The following is a 24,228-nucleotide window of genomic DNA, read 5'->3' on the forward strand; positions in this document are numbered from 1 at the left end:
AATATGCAGCGGCCGTACTGGGTCGGTCTTGATAACCGACAAGATAGCGTAATGGTTAAGTGTCCGGCTTCTTGATCGGTAGGTCGTGGGTTCGATCCCCGGCCGGGTCAGACCAAAGACCTGATTAGTAACACTGGTATCCATGACTTCCCCGCTTGGCGCTCATGCATTACTGGGATAGCATGGAGGGTGGTGCAAGACTTAGAAAGCCGTACAAGGCTATATCTGTACCTTCCTTGTCCAGCGGCATATGCACATCATGCACTCATGATATGCATATGCGCAGATCGTGTGTATGTGTATCCATGAGTCGGTGTATATGTCGCAAAAACATCATCAAGGACAAAAATAAAATACGTCCTTTCCTTTTTTTGATTTTATATGTTTATTGTATCATAAAAACCAAATCGGTGCGATTGGGGTGTTGGCTACTGCTGTATAATTTGTTAATGGGGTAATATTGGTAGCAAGTATAGAAACCTGTACTCTGCTCGATATCAAAGTAGCAATACTCAGACGCCGAATACATTGTCCGGTCTGGCCTAGGCCGTTAAGGCGTAACCTTGTATTCCCTTGCAAATTCCCGTCGAAATTGTTGGCAAAGTGACGGAAGATATTGATTTTATGGAATTATGATATCATTTGATTGTCCCAGTTGATACATTTAATGAAGTTTAAATATGTGGCCCGAGTCGCCGCTAGGTATATCGTGTACTGTACAGTGTACAATGTACCTTAATATAGGCTATCACTTCACTGAAATATAGTGTTGAAATTAGCAAATGACGTCACGTCATGAGGTTCACGTTCGCGTTCACACTTCTCAAAAAGGTTTGCGTTCACATGAACCCGAATCTCTCAGAGGTTCACACCATCCCTACAATTTAGCATAGCAAAAAGTATACTGTAACTATAGTCGCGGACCAACTGTGACGTTAAGTCGTAGCAAATCCATTGTGAGCCCATGTATCGCTTATGAAGCGTTCTCCGATGCGTGCGAATCGAACAGAGAACCCCTGTGTACCACAGGAGTGCCAAACTCAAACTGTGTCGCGGGCCGGATTCGAGCCTTCAAATCGCTCGTGGGCCGCACCAGTCAACTAATTCGAAAATGTTACCTCGTGCCCTATTTTCTCACTTGAACACTTTATTATCAAGTATATACAGATAATAGTATCAGTCAGTCAGTCAGTCAGTCAGTTTTATTAATATTTTCATCGTTTCAAAACACCACAAAACTACGATACAATGAAAAGATAGGAAGGTGTCGAAACAACTTGGAGTAGTCTTTAAGATCAGACACCCACCTTGGCCTAGGCGAAGTAAAGAGGAGGCATACACACTGAATGAAAAGTAATGCAGAAAATATAAGACGCAAGCGACAAAATGAGGTGGCATGTGGTGGAAGGCGAGGTCGATGTTAGGTCGTGGTCCGGTAATCCTGAAGGCTGGCTGGTTACGCTACTACCACTATAGCAGTTGTCGCAAACCTTTTTTGTCCGAAAAGTCATATTGAACCTATTTTGCCCTGTCAACTCCCATAGAGCCATACATGCAAATCAGCTGTTACGCCACAATTGAAAAGTCGTGACGTCATTGTAGCACTGATTCGAAATCACTACATGGGATTCGTCGAGTGCGCCACACTTTCTCAGTAAAAACTGGTATTTTTATTGTTCGATAATAAAGCTCGAAACGAGAGGTAAGGCACAAATAGGCCAAGCCTCACTATTGATAACGCAATCCATCGTAAATAACTTTAAATTTTATTTTAACTGATATCAATCGAATGTAACTGCCACACTGATTCAGAAAATCTAAATACTGATCTCCTTCTCAATTCTCAAAGTATTCGGCAGTAACATGACGTTGCGCTGCACGGCGTGCTCGCATACATTTTATCGCCGATACTACGGAGCTACTTACCAGAGATGAGTATGGATTAGGATTAGGTTTTGAAAAAACAGGATTTGTGAAATTTTGTCGGATTTTGATTGGATTTGGATTAGACATTTTTTTCAGAACGGATTAGGATTTGGATTGGATTTACCTATTTTCTGGGAGATTGAAATGTCGTGTGGCGAATGGCGACAAACTTTATTCAGATCAGTTAATAATGTACTTATGGTTACTAAGTTATCTTGAATCAAGTGAATCGTTGGTTGTGAAAGAAAATTTTCGAATCCCTCCATTGCATAAATTAGTATTTTTTTTCTGAATTTCCAGTTGGAATCGGATTAGGATTGGACATGGACTTGAATATGAAAAAGTTATGGATTAGGATTTGGATTTGAAGGTTCGGATTTGGATTGGATTAGGACATAGAAATTTTAATTCCGCTCATCTCCGCTACTTACCAATCAAGAACGTGGATAGCTTTGGCGTTGTTCGTAATTCGAGTTTGTAATTGTGAATGTCACGTCCACCGCAGTTCATTTCACGCCGTAGACCAGGAAGACAATGTGTATTTGAAATGTGCGTTGTGATATGGGCGTTGGCATGCCTGCTATGCTCTTTGATTAATCAACGTATCGCACAATCCAAGATTTCGAGTCGGGTACATAGAATTCGCGAGTAATATTGGTCGCCGGCGCGACAGTAACTTGAATTTGATGATTTTCGAAGGAGGGGGTCCGAACTGCTAAACCTGAAGACGGCATTGTCTTTAGCCCTCAAGGGCGTGCTTAATTGTTATACTGCCATGAGAATAATTATTCTGGCCGTGATGAATATTTACTAACAAGTCGCTGCAATATTGAGCAATTCAGTACAAATATAAATATTTGTCAAAGAACCATATCTTATACCCAAAAGAGCTATATATGGCTCGCGAGCCATAGGTTCCCGACCACTGCACTATAGAGATTGTGCCACGGATCATAGGTAGGGGTTTTGTTCTCGCATGAAGCAACATCTTTATTCGCGGACAATGGAATTGGAAAAATACCACGATTAGTTGGTTGAATACGGATAGCCTATGTAACGCGAAAACACAGGCGCTAACGACGATATAAGTTGGCATATTTCTATGCTCCCTCTCCTTTAGTCGTAATCTGGCGTTAGCCCTGTGTATGAGGAGTGAGGAATACAAGAGATTGAGCTGTAAACGCGCCCGTTGGAATTTTGGTTTATTATCAATCTTAAATGTCATTCGGGTTGGTGTCGCGTAATGGTTATGCGTCCTGCTTCTTGATCGGTAGGTCGTGGGTTCGATTCCCGGCCGGGTCAGACCAAAGACCTGATTAGTAACACTGGTATCCATGGCTTCCCTGCTTGGCGCTCATGCATTACTGGGATAGCATGGAGGGGTGGTGCATGACTTAGAAAGCTGTAAAGGCTATATCTGCACTTCCTTGTCCAGCGGCATATGCACATCATGTAGGCCTACTCATGGTATGCATATGCGCAGATCGTGTGTATGTGTATATCATGAGTCGGTGTATATGCCGCAAAAAACATCAAGGACAAAAATAAACTACGTCCTTTCCTTTCCTGGTCTGGACTCTGGGCACCTTTCAAGTCGGAAGTGACACCGCATCGAAACCGCAGATATTCGAATTATATTTTTGTATAACTAAATATATTCTACATGTAAACTACGTATAGCGGGATGGCCTTGGCGTTTTCGCTTCTATGAATCACTATGTTTTGGTATAATTTTCCGTAAAGCTCTGAACTTGGTGTGGACCATGGAAAACTGAATTTTGTGGACTGATTGCCTTCTCGAAATTGGGTTACATTGTTACCGACTTGCTCCTAATGGTAACTAGATTGAAACCACAACACGGAATTCGGGTGGTGATAATGTGGCATATGGACATTAGACAATGGAAATGCTCGGCATTTGCTAGGATTATTTAATTGAAGTATTTCCTACAAAAAATCTCGACATGTGTTGCAAATGTCCTGCATAATATAAACATGTTTCAATGTACTCAGAATTACTCCGCAGGCCGTATGTTTGACACCCCTGGTGTACCAGCCTTGAAGATTATGATTTTACCACATACCTAGCCTAGGGTTGCCATACGTCCGGAATTTTCCGAAAATGTCCGGAATTTCAATGTTCAAACTGCGTCCGGGAGGAAATTCTAAAACATGACTAAATGTCCGGAATTTTGAAGGCTTGAAATAGGATCAAACTTTTTCATAAATCAACATTAACGATATTATACTTGGGCAGATTTATGCTAGTTGAAAGTTTTCTTCGCGCGATGCGCGATTTAGTGTCACTTTCATCGATTTTAATATGTGGAACACCGCCCTAGCAAATCATGCAATCGAAAATTATTAAAAATAACCAGCATTTACAGAAATAATTCTAATTCTAATCTCAATTGTAAGAGAACGGTATAGAATCGGTTAAGGCCATTTAGATGCTAAAGTCAAAGATAGTGCCTCTAAACCTGGGGTTCGTTTGCCTTTATTCTGGAGTTAGCGAAGATGTTGAACGTAATAAGCTTCCAAAATAAGTCATGAGTAGGTATGGGCAAAGGTGCTGACCGTTTTTCAGTAATCAGTTTGTCAAATTTTGAGCTAAGGGACACAGAACATTTCCAAATTAGAAATGTGGAGTCGCGACCATAAAAGGTTGAAACCACTGGATGTGTAACCTGCTGCTGCGGACCGGCATTTAGGCTCATAAATAGTCTTATCCATGTGACATGACATGACTTCACGATGTATAATTAGTAATTACGTTCCCAGCATTTTCGAAGTCATAATCCTCCACCGCAGCTCTACCTCATGTTCATGTAGTAATATATGGAAGAACCAATATTATAGACAGATTTCATTCACAAACTTTAACGACCAGATGCGTATAGAAAGCAGATATATATACTAAGCCCCTCAGAAGTTGCATCGATTACCATATGTTGGGCTTAAGACCAGTGTTTATTTGGATGGCAGTGGGCAGAAAAATGTCGTTTCGGTCCTGATTACAACTCGCAACCACATAAAACCACCGACCCAACATTTTGGCGACTCCATATCCGGATCGTGACCACCTCTGGTCGATAGGCAAAGCTTTGCTAGTGTGACGTCAAATTGACAGACAATGTGTCATACCTCTTTTTAAAATCCCGTAGTTGGCGCTAAAGAAAGTCTGGAATTTGCCTCGCAAAAATATGGCAACCCCAACCTAGCCTGAACTTGTTCTCCATGTTATGCTATATTAGGGTTTTACTATAGATTACTAACCTACGGAGGTTAGTAATCTATAGTTTTACCATAGTGTCCTATATGGTGTCGACACAACCAAATCTCACGCCTCAGTGAAATTGTATCACGTCACAATTTCCATTTGGCTACAGGCAATTTGACGGTCATTTTTGACCGGCTTGCCGAGCATTAAATTTCGTAAAACGGGTATCAATCGAAAGCTGACTCTGTACTAATTACAAAAATATAAATTTTATTCCGCTCGTGGCCCTGGAACTCCCACAATCAGCCTCGAATTTTTCATTGTTATGGAGATTGACATTGGGACGCAACAATGCTGAACAATGTTGTCTGGCTCTTTTTTTCTTGAGCTGCTCTCTCGTTTCGCCAGACAGCATTGTTGCGTCCCAATGCCAATCTCCATAACAATGAAAAATTCGAGGCTGATTGTGGGAGTTCCAGGGCCACGAGCGGAATAAAATTTATATTTTCCTAATCAGCGCAGAGTCAGCTTTCGATTGATACCCGTTTTACCAAATTTAATGCTCGGCTCAGGGTTTCCAGACATCTTTTGTGAAAAAGGGCCAAATAGTGCCGGAAAAGGGGCCAAAAAGGGCCAAATTGTTCAATAACGTTAATAACGTTGCAACATTACCCACAGACCTTTTGTCAATCACCTGGAATTCCAGTCTTATATTGTTGATACTGTTGTAGGACTCTAGGACACCAAATCAACTACCTACAACTACACTGGATCCAACTACAAAACTGCTATTATTTCAAGCCTTTTCCAACTGCATATAAAATCGTAAATTAAAAGTTTCTGTGCAATAATATGAGAGTGATTAAATTTTATGAATTTTAATTAAAAATTGAGAGAATAGTTTCTTTACATTGGAAACTTATCCAACTTAAGTTTTTGGTTTTTCACCCAAAACTCTCCGGTTATATTGAAGTTTTTTTCTTCGAAATGTCTATCAATAATAAAGTACAACAAGGGTAGGCCTACTCTTCTTCAGACTTTTCTGCTACTTAGCTTCCAGCCATGTTCGATGCTTTTTCGTCCATGGACCTGTTCACAAATCTGTATTTATAATTCCATCACAGTCTACCTCTACATTCTACAAAAACAAATTCAAATCTTCGTCTTCTACAGTGTTTCCACTGAATTTTTGACATTGGCATACACATCGCCAGCTCAATTTGCGAGATACTTTTATTGGATGCTATTTCACAGCTACTTCCAAAAAGGCCTGTGTCGACACCATATAGGACACTATGGTTTTGCTATCGAATGTGACTATGGAACGGAAACTCCCGTTTTCCCATTGTTAAGTCACGCTCGACTGAATCTAGCGGCTTTGGTCAATCGGAGCGCAACAATCGGACAATTTGCCTTACGTTAAATGGCACATCACACTTAAGATCCTCGACTTTGATGACGAAATTACTAGACTAATCAGTCAGTGGTAATCTTGAAACTTGCTACAGTGTTAGATGACATCATCAAGATATACAATACGGAAGCTAGTCGCTCATCTGGGTATGCAACACAATCAAAATCCACATAGACCGATAGCGGCTTTTGCGAAAAATACGTTACACGCTTGGCTGCGCGCACCTATACACTCGACTTCGATAACTAATTGACCACCCTAATCAGTTAGTGGTAGTCTAGAAATTAGCTACAGTGTTAGAGGACATCATCAATATATACAATTCGAAAGCTTGTCGGTCATCTTGGTATATGCAGCACAATTAAAATCCACATACACCGATATCGGCTTTTGCGAAAAATACGTTACGCGCTAGGCTGCGCGCACGTATATACTCGCGTAAAATCTATTATACGATAGTGCACTTTGCGCAAACCTATGCAATATACAAATACACGCAACTTCAAATGGGCATTTCGGCGTCGGCCATTATTTATCACCCTATGGGGGGCCCAAGACCAACGTTTTGGGGGGCCTGACGAAGTGCTGTTACGGTCCTGTATCCAGCTTATAGGCCTACCTGCGGAACAGATTTTACGCCAAAACCTGTGTTGCTCTATAGATTTTGAAGGTGTTTCCATAGCGGGAGAGATGACGAGATTTCGTATCTATTATTCGGAGTATGCGTTCTAACTCTGTGCGAAATTTAAAGGCTCTTCCTACATACAGTTGGATTAGTTATTTCATTACCGAAGTCGAATATGCATTGTATAGGTGCGCAGTGCGCACAGCCTAGCCATTAGCCAACAACGGATTTTTCGCAAAAGCCGGTATCGGTCTATGTTGATTTTGATTGTGTTGAATACCGACATGAGCGACTAGCTTTCGAAGTGTATATCTTGATGATGTTATCTAACACTGCAGCAAGTTTTAAGATTGCCACTAACTGATTAGGATGGTAATTTAGTTATCGAAGTCGAGTATATAGGTGCGCGCAGCCTAGCGCGTAACGGAGTTTTCGCAAAAGCCGCTGTCAGTCTATGTCAGTGGTTCCCAAACGGTGGGGAATTCCCCACTGGTGGGGAATTCAATGGTTTCTGGTGGGGAGTAGACGCATTTGTTCAAAATTATATACAGGACAGTCTACATCAGTGGTTCCCAACGTGGGCGATATCGCCCCCCAGGGGGCGATTTGGCGGTCTAGGGGGACGAACATGACGAAGGGGGCGATAGGGGGCGAAAATGGACAAAGGGGGCGACAGGGGGCGAAAATAGCGACGGGGGCGATGGGGGGGGGGCGATGACGCGTTAAAATGGCTATAGTGGAGTTAAGTCGGATAAATGACCTTTTCTTTTTTTTAGTCAACCCACGGAAATTTCGTTGCAAAAGTGCAAAATTCGACAATGAGCTGAAAAGTTGACCTTTTTTTTTTAGTCAATCCGCCGCTGATTACAGTTTGTATACCGATTTTTCGGCTCACAAAATCTGGGGGGGGGGGGCGATTATCGGAGTCGAGCTTGAAAAGGGGGCGATGAGTCGAAAAAGGTTGGGAACCACCGGTCTACATATTCACGGAGACACATGCGCAATTACCGTTACCAGTTAACTGCTCTGGAATGTATGTATCGAAAATTATGCTGCGTGTTGTTCACAAAACCTCATTTTTTAACTCTGGATGGCCAATCATGGCGTCAAAAGCGCATCCAGCACGACTAGTTTGACGTGAAATAACGCTTTCGCAAACTTTTGAACGTTACTGGTATCGGTCCACAATAGCCTACGTGTTATGTTGCAGTTATAGGCGATTGTCTTGCGTAGGCTACTGGTGTAGTTGTGTGTCGTGTGTAGTCAAGCCAGCAAATAGCTGCTCTGTGATGACAAAAGCGCTGGCTAGTAGTGGGGAAGAGGACCGTAATGCCGCACCCCGAACCCCCCAATTGGGTGGTGGCCAGCTCGAACGGGCCCAAATTTATTTCGTGAATTAATAAATTAAAGTATTTTTTTATAATTTATGTCACTTTTTCAAAAACTTTTCGCGCTGGGTGCCCGATTTAATATTGCCAAATATCTAATTATTGGGTACCTACGAAAATACGTAGAATTTATAGAAACGGAGACTTCGGCGTCGGCCATTACTGCGCCACAACGCACCAAGGCATATCAAGGTACAGGCTATGTAACATGCAACTCCGAGAAGTGTGCCAGAACGATCCGCAGCGAGAAGACCTTGGCCGAGAAGGAATGCCCTTGTGGTGACCCAAAACTTCGATATATATATACAATATACAATACATATATGTTTAATTGGCTAAATGGCTGACGCCGAATGTTCCTGTCCTGGCTATCTGAGCCCCACAGGACAAATGCCATCCCGCAGGGAAAAATTATTTGCCAGTAAAGCAATACCAATTTGAAATCGTGTGTGCCTTTTAGTTTTGACGATTTCCATATCTTTTGACATAGCAGATATAGGAGGTCACAAAATAGCACACTGTAACGAAGTCAATATACCAACGGGTCCACCCGAAGATGTTTAATTCTTATTTAGGGGTCCTACCTTTTCCAACACACCTCACTCAGCTCTACCGGTAAATCTGATTACGTGAGCAGAGAGGGAATAAAAATTGATAGCAAAATATATGCAATTTCCGATCATATTGGCCGATTCAACCACGAATTATCTAAATTTTTCGCGCTTCGCGCGTTTTGTCGAAATTAGCCGACGCACTAAACAGTAGACCCAATGTACCTGATAAGTTGCACGGAAAACGCGTGCAGGCTCAGCGGGCGGCTGAGGGGGTTCTGGTGACCCAAGACCAACGTTTTTTTGGTGGGGCTAACAAAGTGCTGTTACGGTCCTGGTGGGGAATGAAGGCTCGGAAAAAATCTGAAGTGGGGAATGAAGACAAAAAGGTTGGGAACCACTGATCTATGTTGATTTTGATTGTGTTGCATATCCAGATGAGCGACTAACTTCCGACTTGTATAACTTGATGATGTCATCTAACACTGTAGCAAGTTTCAAGATTACCACTAACTGATTAGTCTAGTAATTTCGTTATCAAAGTCGAGTACCTATAAGCGTGATATGCCATTTAACCTAAGGCAAATTGTTCGATTGTTGCGCTGCGATTAACCAAAGCCACTAGATTCAGTCGAGCGTGACCTAACAATGGGAAAACGGGAGTTTCCGTTCTATAGTCACATTCGATAGTTTTACTATAGAGACTGTAGGATGTAGTGCAAACCCATTGTTGGTGTTCAGAATGGTCTCGCCTGACTTAGGCGACTCGCTGCGGTGTTATTTATTGTTTACGTCAGGTCTGCAGAGAATGTTTGGCGATCTAGTTGTTATAGTTTTTAGCGAATGTATATGTGTTGAAAGTTGGCGTTGGTTGTTAATAAAGGATTTGCCATGTAATATTTATTGCAGCAGACCACCTCTTTTGTACTATCTATGGCAGGGAAGTCAAGGTTATAACGAGTCTGCGTTACCGGTACCAGCATCGTGTCAATGTTTTATTGGTAGAATAACTGCATTCACATAATGGGACTCGCCACAATGACAAATTCTGAAACTGCATTTGGAGCAATTTACGTATTACGAATCTCGCATACAGATAATAAGTACATAAAAATGCCGGCCAATAATTGTGCAATTTCCGGATGTAGCTCTCGGTCTCGATGTAAGTATGAATCCGAAGTCAGATCCATCTTCAAAGTTCGAAGGCCGGAATATACAAGGGATGGGAAGGAGCGGAAACATCATGGATGCTGCAGACTTGTACAAACTACTGGATTTTTAAAAATTGCAACTAGATCTAGAACCACTCAATTTTAAAACTCGCAACTGGAACTAGAACTACCCGATTTTCAAAATCCGCAACTAGAACTAGAACTACTAAAAAAACTGTTAATTAGTTGACCATCAACTAACTAAATAGGTAGTTTGTACAAGTAGCCTATGCCTGGGTAGTTTTATTGGCAGTCCTACAGATTACAACACATGGGGTAGACTTTGTGTTGTGACTCACTGAAAATTAAGGGCTCCCCGAAGGCTTATAGATTAGCGTGGGGCAGACCTGGCTATTTTACGGCCCACGGGTCAGAAACGGACTATACGTGGTAAGTGTAGAAAAAAATTTGAAGAAAAATAAATTATGTCCCGAAAGACTCTTCATGTTGATTGAGCAAATAATTTGGATTCACATTCGAGCTTTTTTTCCATTTTGAAAACTTTTGTTTCACTTTTTGCAAGAAACATGATTATATTAATGCACATCAAATCATTTAGCGTGCCATGAAAAATCATCTTGCGTGCCACTTTTGTCACGCGTGCCATGGGTAGCCGATCCCTGGCGTAATCTATATTCATAATAAAGTCGATATAACATGGCTTCATTTAAGTCGGGATTATGACATAAGCATGCAGTCATTCGGCTGAGGCTGCGAGAAGACGAATTCGGAAAACCTGCCAGTGAAATGACCAAAACAGCAGGACGATTTTACGAAGCTACACACCGCTCGGGATAGTGACCAAGCTGTAACATCCCATACATTATATGGTGTCTTAATAGAAGTATGTGTTTTATGGATTGGTGTGTTTAAAAAGAGTTAACGCTGTTTCTTGTTTATCATTGTTTTGAATAAATACGTGGGATAAATATTTTATTTCTGCTTTGACTCTAAATTCTGAATTGCCTAATAGTAGCCTAACATATCCACCCAGAAGCTTGTGTTAACCACGTATTTCATTGCTTTCAATTTATAAATTATTATATCCGTCATGTTTTGTACCAATTACTGTTTTGTTCTTTTGTTTAATGTTTGAAATATACAGCTCTTCCAGATAACCATGTGTGCTTATGAGTTTTTGGGTATGATATTGATGGATGAGTATTATGGATAGAAAAAATTTCAGTTCGGTTATTAACACTGATATCAATTATTACACCACACCACGAGATTGCGATGAGATGAAGATCAGGCACCTACCTCGGTCCAAGCCTAAGCTATGTAAAGATGAGGCATGCACAAGTAATAATGGGATAGTATAAAAGACAAACGGCAAAAAGAGGTGGGATTCGACAAAGGGTGTGGTCGGGAAATGAGATTGTGATCAGTAATCTCGGGCGCTGACTATTATTTACGAATTAGAAGAGTCAGGGCTGGTAGTCGATGCAGTGATCTACTAGGGGTTTGAACTACCGACAACGGTTGCACTACCCTAATAGTAATTGTAGTCATTCGCGTGCTGTTGAATGTGGGCGATAGGGCCGAGGAAGTTCATCAGAGACGACGTGTCAATGGCGATAGATGACGATAATTACATCAGACACGAATGGATTGTAGGTAGCGCTTTATGGGTTAAGGACTCAGATGAATTCATGTATCCTATTTAGTCGTCTAATATTTTTCACCAAAAGATGAGCGTGCAACAAGTTCCATGAACCTACAACGAAAGAGGATGACCGTAAATTGGGTTGTGTTTTCTACATTTACGAACCCGGCACCACTGCGTTTGATGCGTCACAATACCATCGTGAGTCGCCTGAGTCGAGCGTGACCATTCTCAAGGCATTTACGTCTGCCAACTATTCGCCGAACTATTTACGTATTATACTGTAATTTATGTGTGTTTTGATGTTTCGTAGACATGATATGCTGCTTTTGAGTGATGAATGTGCTATAAAATCTTTATATTGAAGCTTTTCGAAGAAACAAGCGAAAGCTATTATCGATGACGCGGATGAATACATAAACACAGTTTTGAGAGTTTGCTCTCCATCCTACAGCCTCGATAGTTTTACCATAGTGTCCTATGGTGTCGAGGTCGACACAAGCAAATCTCACGCCTCAGTGAAATTGATTCACGTCACTCTTTCCATTTGGCTCAAGGCAATTTGACGGTAATTTTTGACCGACTTGCCGAGCATCAAATTTGATAAAACAGGTCGGCCTATCAATCGAAAACTGACGCTGTACTGCTTGCGAGATTATAAATTTTATTCCGCTCGTGGCCCTGGAACCCCCACAATCAGCCCCAAATTATTTATTATTGAGGATATTGGCAGTGTGACGCAACAATGCTGTCTGGCGAAACGAGAGAGTAGCTCAAGAGCAAAGATGTGGCTGCGCGGCGAGAGTGAGATCACCTGGCGTCGCGGCAATGGCCTCATCCTCGTCATTAATCGCCAGTAATTCCTGTATTATTTCCGGACTAAGCCAGTCGACCTCATGATCTGACACTGACATGTTTTATGTTAATAGCTGCATAGATAGAAAGATCTATAAGTTGCAGAAGAATGCGCGAAGGTTCATAAGGCCCTAATGCATTCTGTGTACCACTATCCTTATACTAGTTATACACAGTGGTGGCCTTACGATTACGGGGGCCCTAGGCGAAACTTCTGGGGGGGGGGGGGCTTATCTACATTATCGCAACTTCTGGGGGGCTACGCCCCCCAGACCCCCCTTACTAACGCTGAACGAAGCTTTTATTGTTGTACACCTCGTATGCACTGTTCCGGTTGTACATTGTCTGTACATCATGATAAAACTGTAACCATATTAAATAATTATAATGATATGCCAAAGTACTACTTGTCATATTTGAAAACAAATGACTCAAGTGAACTATAGTGCGTGTCGAGACTCACCAATTTAGAAGAATTATGGGATGTAGCATGACATAATAGTATACCAAGGCAACTGCACGCCAAATAGACCATATAAAAATAAATCCAGAAATCTGTCAGCTGACATTAGTAATAAGTCAGCACACCGCGTCAAGGTTTCAGCCAGGTGCTGGATTGGGCCTATCTTTTTTCTACCAAGAAGATTTTGTTGCATGATTAGGCATATAGCAAAATGTGCGGCAACGTGGTACAACACCAGTAATACCACAGGAACACATCAGCACTGGTATAACCTGTGAAGAGCTAGTTCCACGATCCGTAAGAATATAGCTTTCAATACAACATCCATTGTAATATAATATTTCTTGCACTCGAAGAATTTTCGGGTGCCACTTTTCAAGAGTTAACGGCACACCAAAGGGATTTAAACAGATTTAAAAGCAAAACCAAAAAGGCAAAGTATGATGCAACAATCAAAATCACAAACCATGACATTCGCATTGTAACAATGGCAGCAACAACAAACTTTGAAGTATATGGACATACGGTACTATAGTAGCAGCGCAATTTGTAAATAAACTGTTACACACACGAAACAACACTCACTAATGAGAAATTTGTAAGATATGGAGAAAATCTTTTTGTCTGTAAGAACTTGCCTGGTTGGATTAAACCTAAAAAGCCACAAATAGCATAGACAAAAGACCACTACAATCAAATACCATATACGTATTTGAAAGCACTGTTACATCATTCAAGACATAAGGCATTATAGTTGTTGGGAAAACAGCATCATCCTCAATTTGTGCAGAACATTCCTGAGCTGACATTGCTTGTTAAAATATTTGTGTAGCAGTACAAAATTTGCATTGCCATTTCTTTCAACCACTTCCTTTTCTGAGATTCTGACTTACATTTAGCATGTAATCGCGGCATTGTAGCAGATACTTGACTAGAGTAGGCCTACGGTAATTAGGAGCTACTGATGCAACAAATTACAACATAACTTTTAAATGAGTGACCAAACTCATCGTAGAAGTGTACGTTGTCAACTGACGAGTGCGCCTTACTTAATATGCTGTTTACAGGGTCATATTTATATTGAACTGGTAGCCCATTTGAAGAATGTAATGGTCAAAATTGTCTTATGCAACACCTGATCTTAGGGCAAATCTTGGTTGCAGTCAAATCCGTGGAAAGTTGCATTTATTTTTCACTAAAGTTCATCATCATCATCATTGGTTTATTAGCAATTTTATCAGTTCAATACACCACAAAAAATGCGATACAATGAAGAGAAAGGAAGATGTCGAAGCGACTAGGAGTTGTCTATGGAATCGGACACCCACCTTGGCCTAGGCGATGTAAAGAGGCGGCATGCACACTGAATGAAAGTAAAGAAGATAGTATAGAAAAAGAAAGCGACAAGAAATAGGGCGGCATGTCATGGGAAGCGAGATCGATAGGTCAGTCGTGGTCCGGTAATCTTGAGGTTGGACTGTATTTATTTTACACTAAAAAGGTACATTTATGGATAAGTTCCTTGAAATTATTAAGGTATGAGATACTCGAATCGATGCGTATCCAGGCACTGTTGCAAAACTCAGTGTTAGCGCCTTCGACAAAATCAATTGCCTGAAAAAATTGACCCAGTGGTAATATAATTTACGGCGGTCTAGCCTGAATGTACGTCAAATCTGAAATGACCTCAAATTCAAACCACAGTGAAATAATCCAGCGATCTATTTACATATAGTACCAAATATTTCCAGTAAAAAGTGAGTTGCATGAAAAATCGAAAAGCTGCAAAAATTGCTTGAAAAAATGAAGAAAAGTTGCAATTTAAGATTCCTGCAAACAGCTTAAAGCACCATAATACATAACCTTTGAGTATTTAGGAAGCTGCCAGACAAGAAATGAACAAATCATGACAACCCCGAGAATGGATTTCCATTCAGAAAAGGCCTAATTCACAACAAATATGTTGAGTCATGAGAATGGCTCAGTAAACAACAATATATAGGCTATAATAGCCTACATGCTTTCATTGGCTTTTCAAATGACTGTTTCCTTTGATATTTTGGATATTCAGGCTCAGTGTGGCCTCGCTTCATTAGAAATTAACATACCATATGAAAGCTGGCATCAAGAGCTAGCAAGTAGAATCTCACACAAACATATACTGGAAAATATTGATGCACTGAAATATACACTGCTGCCACTAGGAAGTATATATTCAATAATAATTCATTACGTTATAATATGACCTCATTGACATAAAATAGAAGTAAGCTCTTTTAACAAGCACAGAAATTCAATTATCGAACACCGTTCATAGTACCATATTCTACATCTGTAGGCCTGCATGTATTTTCACGGTTATTCGCAAAATGATTACGAAAATTCGCATAAATGTGGGAGGGGGGGGGGCCTCATGAATTCAAAGTAAGCTCTTTTAGCGGGTGAAAAAATAGAATGATAGACTGTTTACGGTACCATATTCGACATCGGTAAATATATTTTCACGGTTATTCGCAAAATGATAACGAAAATTCGCATAAATGTAGGGGGGGCTCATAAAATCAAAGCAAGCTATTTAGCTGATGCAGAAATGTAATGATCGACTGCTGTTTACTGTACCAGATGCTACATGGGTACAGATATTTTCACGGTTATTCGTAAAATGATAACCAAAAATCGCATAAATGAAGAAGGAAGGCCCTCCTCATAAAATCAAAGTAAGCCATTTTAGCGGGCGCAGAAATTTAATAATTGACTACTGTTTACGGTATTATATTCTACAGGGGTACATGTATTTTCACAGTTATTTGCAAAATGATAACATTCGCGTAAATGTAGGAGGGGGGCCCTACTGTCAAAATGGATAGAGATGATAAAATCAAAGTGAGCTCTTGCAACTAGTGCAGAAAGTAATGATCGACTACTGCTTACGGTACTATATTTTGCATATGTAGGCAGTAGGCCTACATGTATTTTCACCGCTATTCGCAAAATGATAACTAAAATTTGCATAAATGTAGGAGGGGGCCCCCCTATAAAATCAAAGTAAGCTCTTTTAGCGGGTTGACTACTGTTTACGGTATTATATTCTACATGGGTACATGTATTTTCGCAGTTATCTGCAAAATGATAACATTCGCGTAAATGTAGGAGGGGGGCCCTTTAACTAATGGCAAAATGGATAGAGATTATAAAATCGAAGTGAGCTCTTGCACCAAGTGCAGGAATTTAATGATCGACAATTGCTTACGGTACCATATTCTACATTGGTGCATGGATTTTTGTGTTTATTCGTAAAATGATAACTAAAAAATGTGGATTGATGTTTGACCCCTCTTTACGGTACAATACCAAGATTCTTTATGGATACAAGGATTCCGCGGTTATTCGGAAAATGGTAATACTTGAAAAAAAGCGCGTAAACCGGAGAAATAGTTGAAAAAGCGCGTAAACTGAGGAGGGGGGGGGGGGCTCGAAAGCGCGTAAATCAACCAGGGGGGGGGGCCCTAGGCGACCGCCTACCTCGCCTACCCCAAAAGCCACCACTGGTTATACAGGTCAACGAAAGGCTCGTAATGTGTGCGACTATAGAAAGTATCGACAGTCGACACCCGCCATCAACAGCGCAACCTGCCTCTGGGGACCGACACAACAAGCGGGCTAATACAATATTTAATGTATATAGCTATACCTCGACGGAAGGTTCTCTATAAGTAAAAGGATATTGCGCGAAAATTCCTAGGGCCCAAATACATTCTGTGGACCCAGTTCTGCCCTTACAAGTCAAGGAAAGGCTGGTAATGCTCGCTTTTAGCGAAGCGCCTATAGAAAGTATCAACAGCGCCACGCGTCTCTGGAGCCCTACGCACAAGCGGGCTGCGGCAATCGATATTATAATAAACTGACATATCCAATGTAGACTACTCAGACGTAGCCGAAATACCTCTATAAGTTGAAGGATAATGCGCGAAAATTCGTAAGGCCTAAATACATTCGGTGGACCCAGTTCCACCCTTACAAGTCAAGGAAAGGACGGTAATGTGTGCTCGCTTTTAGCGAAGCGCCTATAGAAAGTATCAACAGCGCCACGCGTCTCTGTAGCCCTACGCAACAAGCGGGCTAAAGCAATCAATATCATAATAATCTGACATATCCAATGTAGACTACTTAGACCAGGCCTGGGCAAAGTGCGGCCCGCGAAGCTATTCTGTGCGGCCCGCGAAAGGTTGCTTGGAATTCAAAAAATAAAACTTGTTTTTTCAATGACTAAAACCATAGGCTTCATCAAATGAGCAGGAAATTCGATTACTTTGAATTACTTTGAAGCCTGTTTATTAATATGCCACGATTACACTGCCTATACGTACCTGGCATGCGTAATCCAGATTCAAAATAAAGGCAATGTGGCAAAGTGTAAGTAGCAACTGAAGTCACAAGAAATCACTCTTTCCATATAGTTTAGTTCAAACGTTTCTTGTTGACATTGCCACATTACGCATTATACGGTATGTAATTCAATTTTTGACGTGATAACCGTCATTTTCTCATTATTTAATATCAACACATTCATCGAGCATCATTCATCAACAATATAATTTAGAAATACAATTAAAATGCGCTGGAGAATATCACTAAATTTTTTTCATTCGGCCCGCCAACGTATTTATTTTTCTCATTTGGCCCGCGGAGGAAAATAATTGCCCACCCCTGACTTAGACGTAGCCTAAGTATCTCTATTAGTTGAAGGATAATGCGCGAAAATTCGTATGGCCCAAATACATTCTGTGGACCCAGTTCTACCCTTACAAGTCAAGGAAAGGCTGGTAAGGTGTGCTCGCTTCTACCGAAGCGCATAGAAAAAGTATCAACAGTGCAGGGGTTCTCTGCGTCGCGATTGTACAATTGCTATTGCCGCGATGAGATAGTTATGCGTCCGGCTTTTCGAGCGGTAGGTCGTGGGTTCGATCCCCGGCCGGGTCATACCAAAGACTCGAAAAATGGTATCCGCAGCTATCCTGCTAGGCGCTCAGCAATCACGGATAGCATGGAGGAGAAAAAAAACGGGGGCGCAGACTAGATGACCTCATGGGGCCGTATCGCAACTCCGTCGTCAAAGCATCTCGATGGTGCAGGCGAAAAAGAATATCATATCTCTCTCTCTCTATTGCCGCGACGTCAGCTGATCTCACTCTCGCCGCGCAGCCACATCCGTGCTCTTGTGAGCTACTCTCTCATTTCGTCAGACAGCATTGTTGCGTCACACTGCCAATATCCTCAACAATGAATAATTTGGGGCTGATTGTGGGGGTTCCAGGGCCATGAGCGGAATAAAATTTATATTTTTGCAAGCAGTACAGCGTCAGCTTTCGATTGATACCCGTTTTATCAAATTTGATGCTCGGCAAGTCGGTCAAAAATTACCGTCAAATTGCCTTCAGCCAAATGGAAAGGGTGACGTGAATCAATTTCACTGAGCCGTGAGTTTTGCTTGTGTCGACACCATACAGGACACTATGGTTTTACCATATTTTTGTAACACAAATTCTGGACGCTCTTTAGCGCCCACTCGCGGTTCTCAAAATGAGGTATGAGCACATCGTCGATCAATATGACGTCACACCAGCAAAGCTGTGTCTATCGACTAGAGGTGGTCACGACTCACGACACGATCCGGTTCAGGAGTATGTGGTTGTGTATTGAAAGTTGTAATTGTAACCATGACCAAAGTCACATTTTTCAGCCCCTCCCGCCCAAACATCTGGTCGTAAAATGACTTGAATGAATTATGTCAATAATATTATTTCTTGCATATATTACTATATAATTTGATCCTCCCTCCGCCCACATGATCAGAGTTAGCGGTAGAGCTGGTGGAGGATGATGACTTCGAAAATGCAAGGAGCATAATTGTACATCGTTAAGTCATGTTCATGTCACACCGATAAGATTATTTATCAGCCTAATGCCGGTGTGCACTACCCCACTGTTCAGATGAGATATATAAATACCGCACATCCGGTGGTTTCCAAGCTTTTATGGTCGCGACTTCTCTTCCAACTTGAAAATGTTCCGTGGTCCAGCTTAAAATTTGATAAGCTGATCACTAATAAAGAACGGACTTACTCACTGCCTATTTTGAAAGCTGATTACGTTCAACATCTTCGCGAACCCCAGATTAAAGGCAAACTTCCCCCAAGTTTAGTACCACTATCTTTGAATAAAGCATCTAAACGGCCTAAACCGACTCAATGAATTTACCATTGTCTTGTAATTGCGAATACAATTACAATTAGAGTTATTTCTGTAAATGAATGTTGTTTTTATTTATTTTTGATCGCAGTTTTTGCGAGGGTGGTTGTCCCCATATAAAAACCAATATATGAGGCACTAAATCGGGCATAGCGCGAAGAAAAATTTCATGTATCATAAACCTGCCCAAAAATAAAATTGTTTATGTTGATTTAGGAAAAAATTCCGAGCTTACTTCAAGCCTTCAAAATTCCGGACATTTAGGCATGTTTTAGAAATTCCCCCCGGACGCAGTTTAACAGTGAAATTCCGGACATGTCCGGGAAATTCCGGACGTATGGCAACCCTATGCTATATTAGTCCGGCAACACCACGCTGCTACACCGTTCTGATAGCTATATTAATGATATTGAGAAATAATGACGACACCAAGACACGCGTCATTTCATCATCAGCCGTTCAAAGATCGGTCGATATCTATGGTTCTAGTTCCGATTACAACAGTGCATTACTTGAAAATAAGCTGAGATGAACTAACTTCGTCGCACATAAACTTGTAATGAGGGTATGGATGAAAACCAGTAGTACAACAAAACGTACGCGAATTAAGCCTGCACATGAACTTGGCTTCACGTAGGATAATTATAGGCTTCAATAACACAAATGTGGATGTTGATATTTGACCTTTATGGGTGCCATACTACATATCTCGACTCTGATCAAATGCCATTCCGGTTTTCACTACAGACAGTTACAAAATCGCTCATTATGATAACAATCACTATCATATTCTGTGACCCGAATGCCGGGCTGGTTGTGGAGTTTGTTCCATCACAATACAGTATTGCGAAGATTTTAGGGTTTCCTGGTAGTATAGAAGTAGAGCTAACCAAAGTATTCCAAGTTTAGCTGGCTGGCTACTTAACCTGGAAGTCCTGTTCTCCTTGGTGAGATCTTCTCAGACACAGATATATGTTACTCAAGATTTACGAACATATTTTCAGGCGTTGATGCAACTAGGTTTAGCAAATGAATCTCCCAGATTCTCACGAATCATGGCGTTTTATACTAGAGAAGTAATTACAACAAGATGTCTATCGATAGGCAGCGAGTATGGCGCGATAAATATACGAGATATTTATTTCATGGTTGTAAGATCAGTAGTAGTGCAGTATGCTGCCGTAAATCTAATCCATTGAGATTACGATGACTTCTGAATCACGCAATCACGATTACAGTAAAACACTTATCGATTACGTTTACATGAAAAGTTAATTGTGATTATAGGCGTACTCATGATTACTTTTGGTTTGTTTCATTGAACTTGAATATTTTACGCACGTTTAACGACAATATAACGATGAAAGAATATTTTTGAAAAATTTGACGCCAATCGAGTGTTACGCAACAATATATCCATTGTCCACCTCTAAATTCCACAACGATTTTAATTCAAGCTAGACCTAGAATTCATGCCTGCATTATAGAGACTGGATGATAGTAGTATAGAAAAGAGCGCGATGGCCGCATACAGTCTTTTAACTTAAAGAAACCAACTTCTCTAATATTATAAAGAAACAAAGGATAACCGACTTACGCATTTTGCAGAATTGCAGTGGGTAGTTCCCCTCCGTGACGGATTGCTGCAAGCGATCTGATCGATATGTGGCTGTCTGATTTCCGGTTGAAATGAGTTTGGTGTAATTATATTTCTGGCGCTAATTTCGAGGCTGTAAAATGGCGTGATTCGCTATTGGGCGATGAGTGGATTGGTAACTTGTCCTGTCTGTTGATTTCAAAACGCGGTTGACCTATTGTGTTTTGATTTCCGGTTCAATTGAGTAGGGCTGCTATCTGCGTGTCAAAACTCGTTTGCGGTGAATATAGTTTTATTATCAGGCGAATAATATCAAGGTTATTGTATTCTTTGTTGTAATTTTCCACGTATGGTGATCGAATCTTTCTGGATCTCTATGGTGTGTACTCCGGCGAAACGGAAAAGTTCTCCCGGCATGACTCGGCGTGTAATCGTGGTTTGGTTGATTCAATTTCTCTTGAATGTGATGGGATGAGGAAAAATTGGTCTATTGAACATCACATCTGTGAAGTGAACGCGCCTCTTGATCCGTATATGAGAGCCTATGCTATATCTCAAGTGCACGGTCAAGGCGTTGGGCCAAACGAAACGATGTAAATTCACGCTTGACGTTTGAGCTGACATACTCTGCTCTGGGGCTTTGCTGTAATTTTCCGCGTATGACGATCGAATCTTTCTGGGTCTCTATGGTGTGTAACCCGACGAAACGGGAAAAGTTCGCCTGGCGTGACTCGGCGTGTAATGGCAGGTTGATTGACTGATGGGTATATGATGAGAACTTATGCTATGTTTCAAGCGTATGGTCAAGGTCATATGAATCGATGTAAAGTCCCGCTTGGTTGAATTGTCGTTCTTCGATGGGGGTGGGGGACGGTTGGCTGTTTTTAAGGGCTACATCTAAAAATACTACCGTAACCCGCTGTCAGTCAGGCGCAGAGACGAGCGGATGTAAAGATTTGGTATTATGAAACCATCTTGCTCCGGTTTATATTTTAAAACTCAACTGGCGCATGATTTCTCTTCGATCTCTCAATCAATGATTTCCGGTACAATCGAGTGTGACTGTAAGCTATCTGTGTGGTGCACGTGTTATCAAATCAAACTCGTTTGTGTCATTGACTCCAGATTGATATGACCGTACGCAGACAGTTTTGAAGAACTATATGGGATTCGATTGAAAACGGCTTTATTACAAAGAAGCTGAGATAAATCCATTGCTCTTGCTGCTTGCTAGCCGCCGTTTTCAAGCGGTTGTTGACGACGTCCAAAACTACTTAGCAGTTTAGGACAGTAGATGGCGAGTGTGCAAGGAGCGAGCCTCGTATAAGATACAAACGAGCGTGAATTTGGATGAGAAAGCAACGCATTGAAGGATCATTACTGGATTACTTTTGGATTTACGTTTATCCGGGCCCGGATTTGTGGGATTTACATGCTACTCGCCAAATAATTTCGCCAGCAAGTGATGTCCATGAATCAGCCGTGATCGATCAAGCGTGATGCGATGATGTCAGTCGGGGTTCAAAATACTCGTTTGGGTTAATTACATCAAAGTAATCAGTTTTCTTCTGACTCGTGACTCTTGCATCGATGTGGTTCCTGTATCGAGAACTACGATACTCGATTCCATTGTACGCCGACGAATCGGGGCGCGTATACTGTATACAAATGAGCGTGAATTCGGATGGGAGTACAGCGCATTGGAGGATTTTTACTGGATAACTTTTGGATTTACGTATACCCGAACCCGGATTTTTGGATATTTTACGTGCTAGTCGCGAAATAATTTCACTGGCAAGTTTATGAATCAGCCGTGACAGCAGCTTTATGTTAAAGAAAATATTATCCATGACGCAGCGTGAATAATAACTTTACCCGCTGCGTGTCGAAATAGCCTAGTGGTCGATTCCGCAGCTCCAACACCAATGGGTTGCGGGTTCGAGTCCGGCTGAGTTCGACTGCAGAATTCTTACCCAAGTGTTGGAGGTTTATCCAGGCTCCTATTTTTCATATAATCCGTGTAAGCGATGCCTTCTAGAAGCTCGGAAGTGGGCAGTGCTACAAGTCGGCAGCTACGGGACACAAATGACGAAAATCATCCTGGTGTTAATGACCGTATTAGTAGTCTACAAGCCCCATGAACATCACAAACAACGAAACAAACTCTACCCGCCATGATATCAACTCCAGCAGGACATATTTTCAATATATTGAGATATGTAAATTTCATTCCTAATGTTTTCAATCTTGCAAGCGAACCATATTTTAGGGCAGCAATAATACAAGAATTGTCGTTATCGGCTAACGCTCTCAAGGGCTATTTGGTGTATGGAAATGTGAATATTGATTACGACGGTGCGATCTCGGACGATTCGCCGCGGTAAACGATCCTTGATATCAGGAAAAAAAATCATGCGCAGTCTGAAAATATAGTCGAACATTCGTACCCTGCTACAATACCATGTACAAAGCGTTAATTGAAAAAAACATTGCGATGAAGCGGCGATCGACATGCATCGTACAACGACATAACAATAATCACGTGCGCACACACACACACACACACACACATACACACTAGAATACAAGTCAGGTTATCGGACCACGACCTAACACATCGATCCAGTTTTCCGTTCCATACCACCTCATTTTGTCGCTTGCCTTTCATATTCTCTGCTTTAGTTTTCATTCGGTGTGCATTCCTCTTCTCTACTTTACCTATGCCAAGATGGGTGTCTGATTTCAAAGACTACTCCAAGCTCCAATTCGTTTCGACACCTTCCTGTCTTTCATTGTATCGCAGTTTTGTAGTGTTTTGAAACAATGAAAATATTAATAAACTGACACTGATACACTAAATTCTCCCAAGAACATCTGCAATACAGCAGCGGTTGAGTTCTATATATTTGCGATTTTTATTGCGTGTGGAGATTTAAAAAAGACTAGTAGAATAGAAAGGAGAAGACTGAAAGAGCAAGCTCTAGCACATAATCGATATTTCGTCCATCAGTATTCGATGTTTGTAAGGTAGGACTAGAATCTGTGTAAAATGAGGAAAATTACTATAATATGAATGCGAGGTATTCAATGACACCTAAACAGAGTTCTGAAAAGCGTGAGTTG

The 24,228-nt window shown here is 41.2% G+C and overlaps 1 long non-coding RNA gene across 1 annotated transcript in view; it reads right to left on the reverse strand.

Moving 5' to 3' along the window:
* The window catches only part of LOC145451876 (uncharacterized), a 328,627-nt gene extending 328,322 nt beyond the window's left edge, over positions 1-305 (reverse strand). Inside the window, exon 1 of the long non-coding RNA XR_013919108.1 lies at positions 37-305. This is a non-coding gene — a long non-coding RNA (uncharacterized LOC145451876). The remainder of the gene's footprint in view (positions 1-36) is intronic.
* Positions 306-24,228: the final 23,923 nt, after the last annotated feature.

The sequence above is a fragment of the Botryllus schlosseri genome, chromosome 12, assembly GCF_051294905.1.
Source record: "Botryllus schlosseri isolate E-star chromosome 12, Bs_hap1, whole genome shotgun sequence".
NCBI classification, from domain to species: domain Eukaryota; kingdom Metazoa; phylum Chordata; class Ascidiacea; order Stolidobranchia; family Styelidae; genus Botryllus; species Botryllus schlosseri.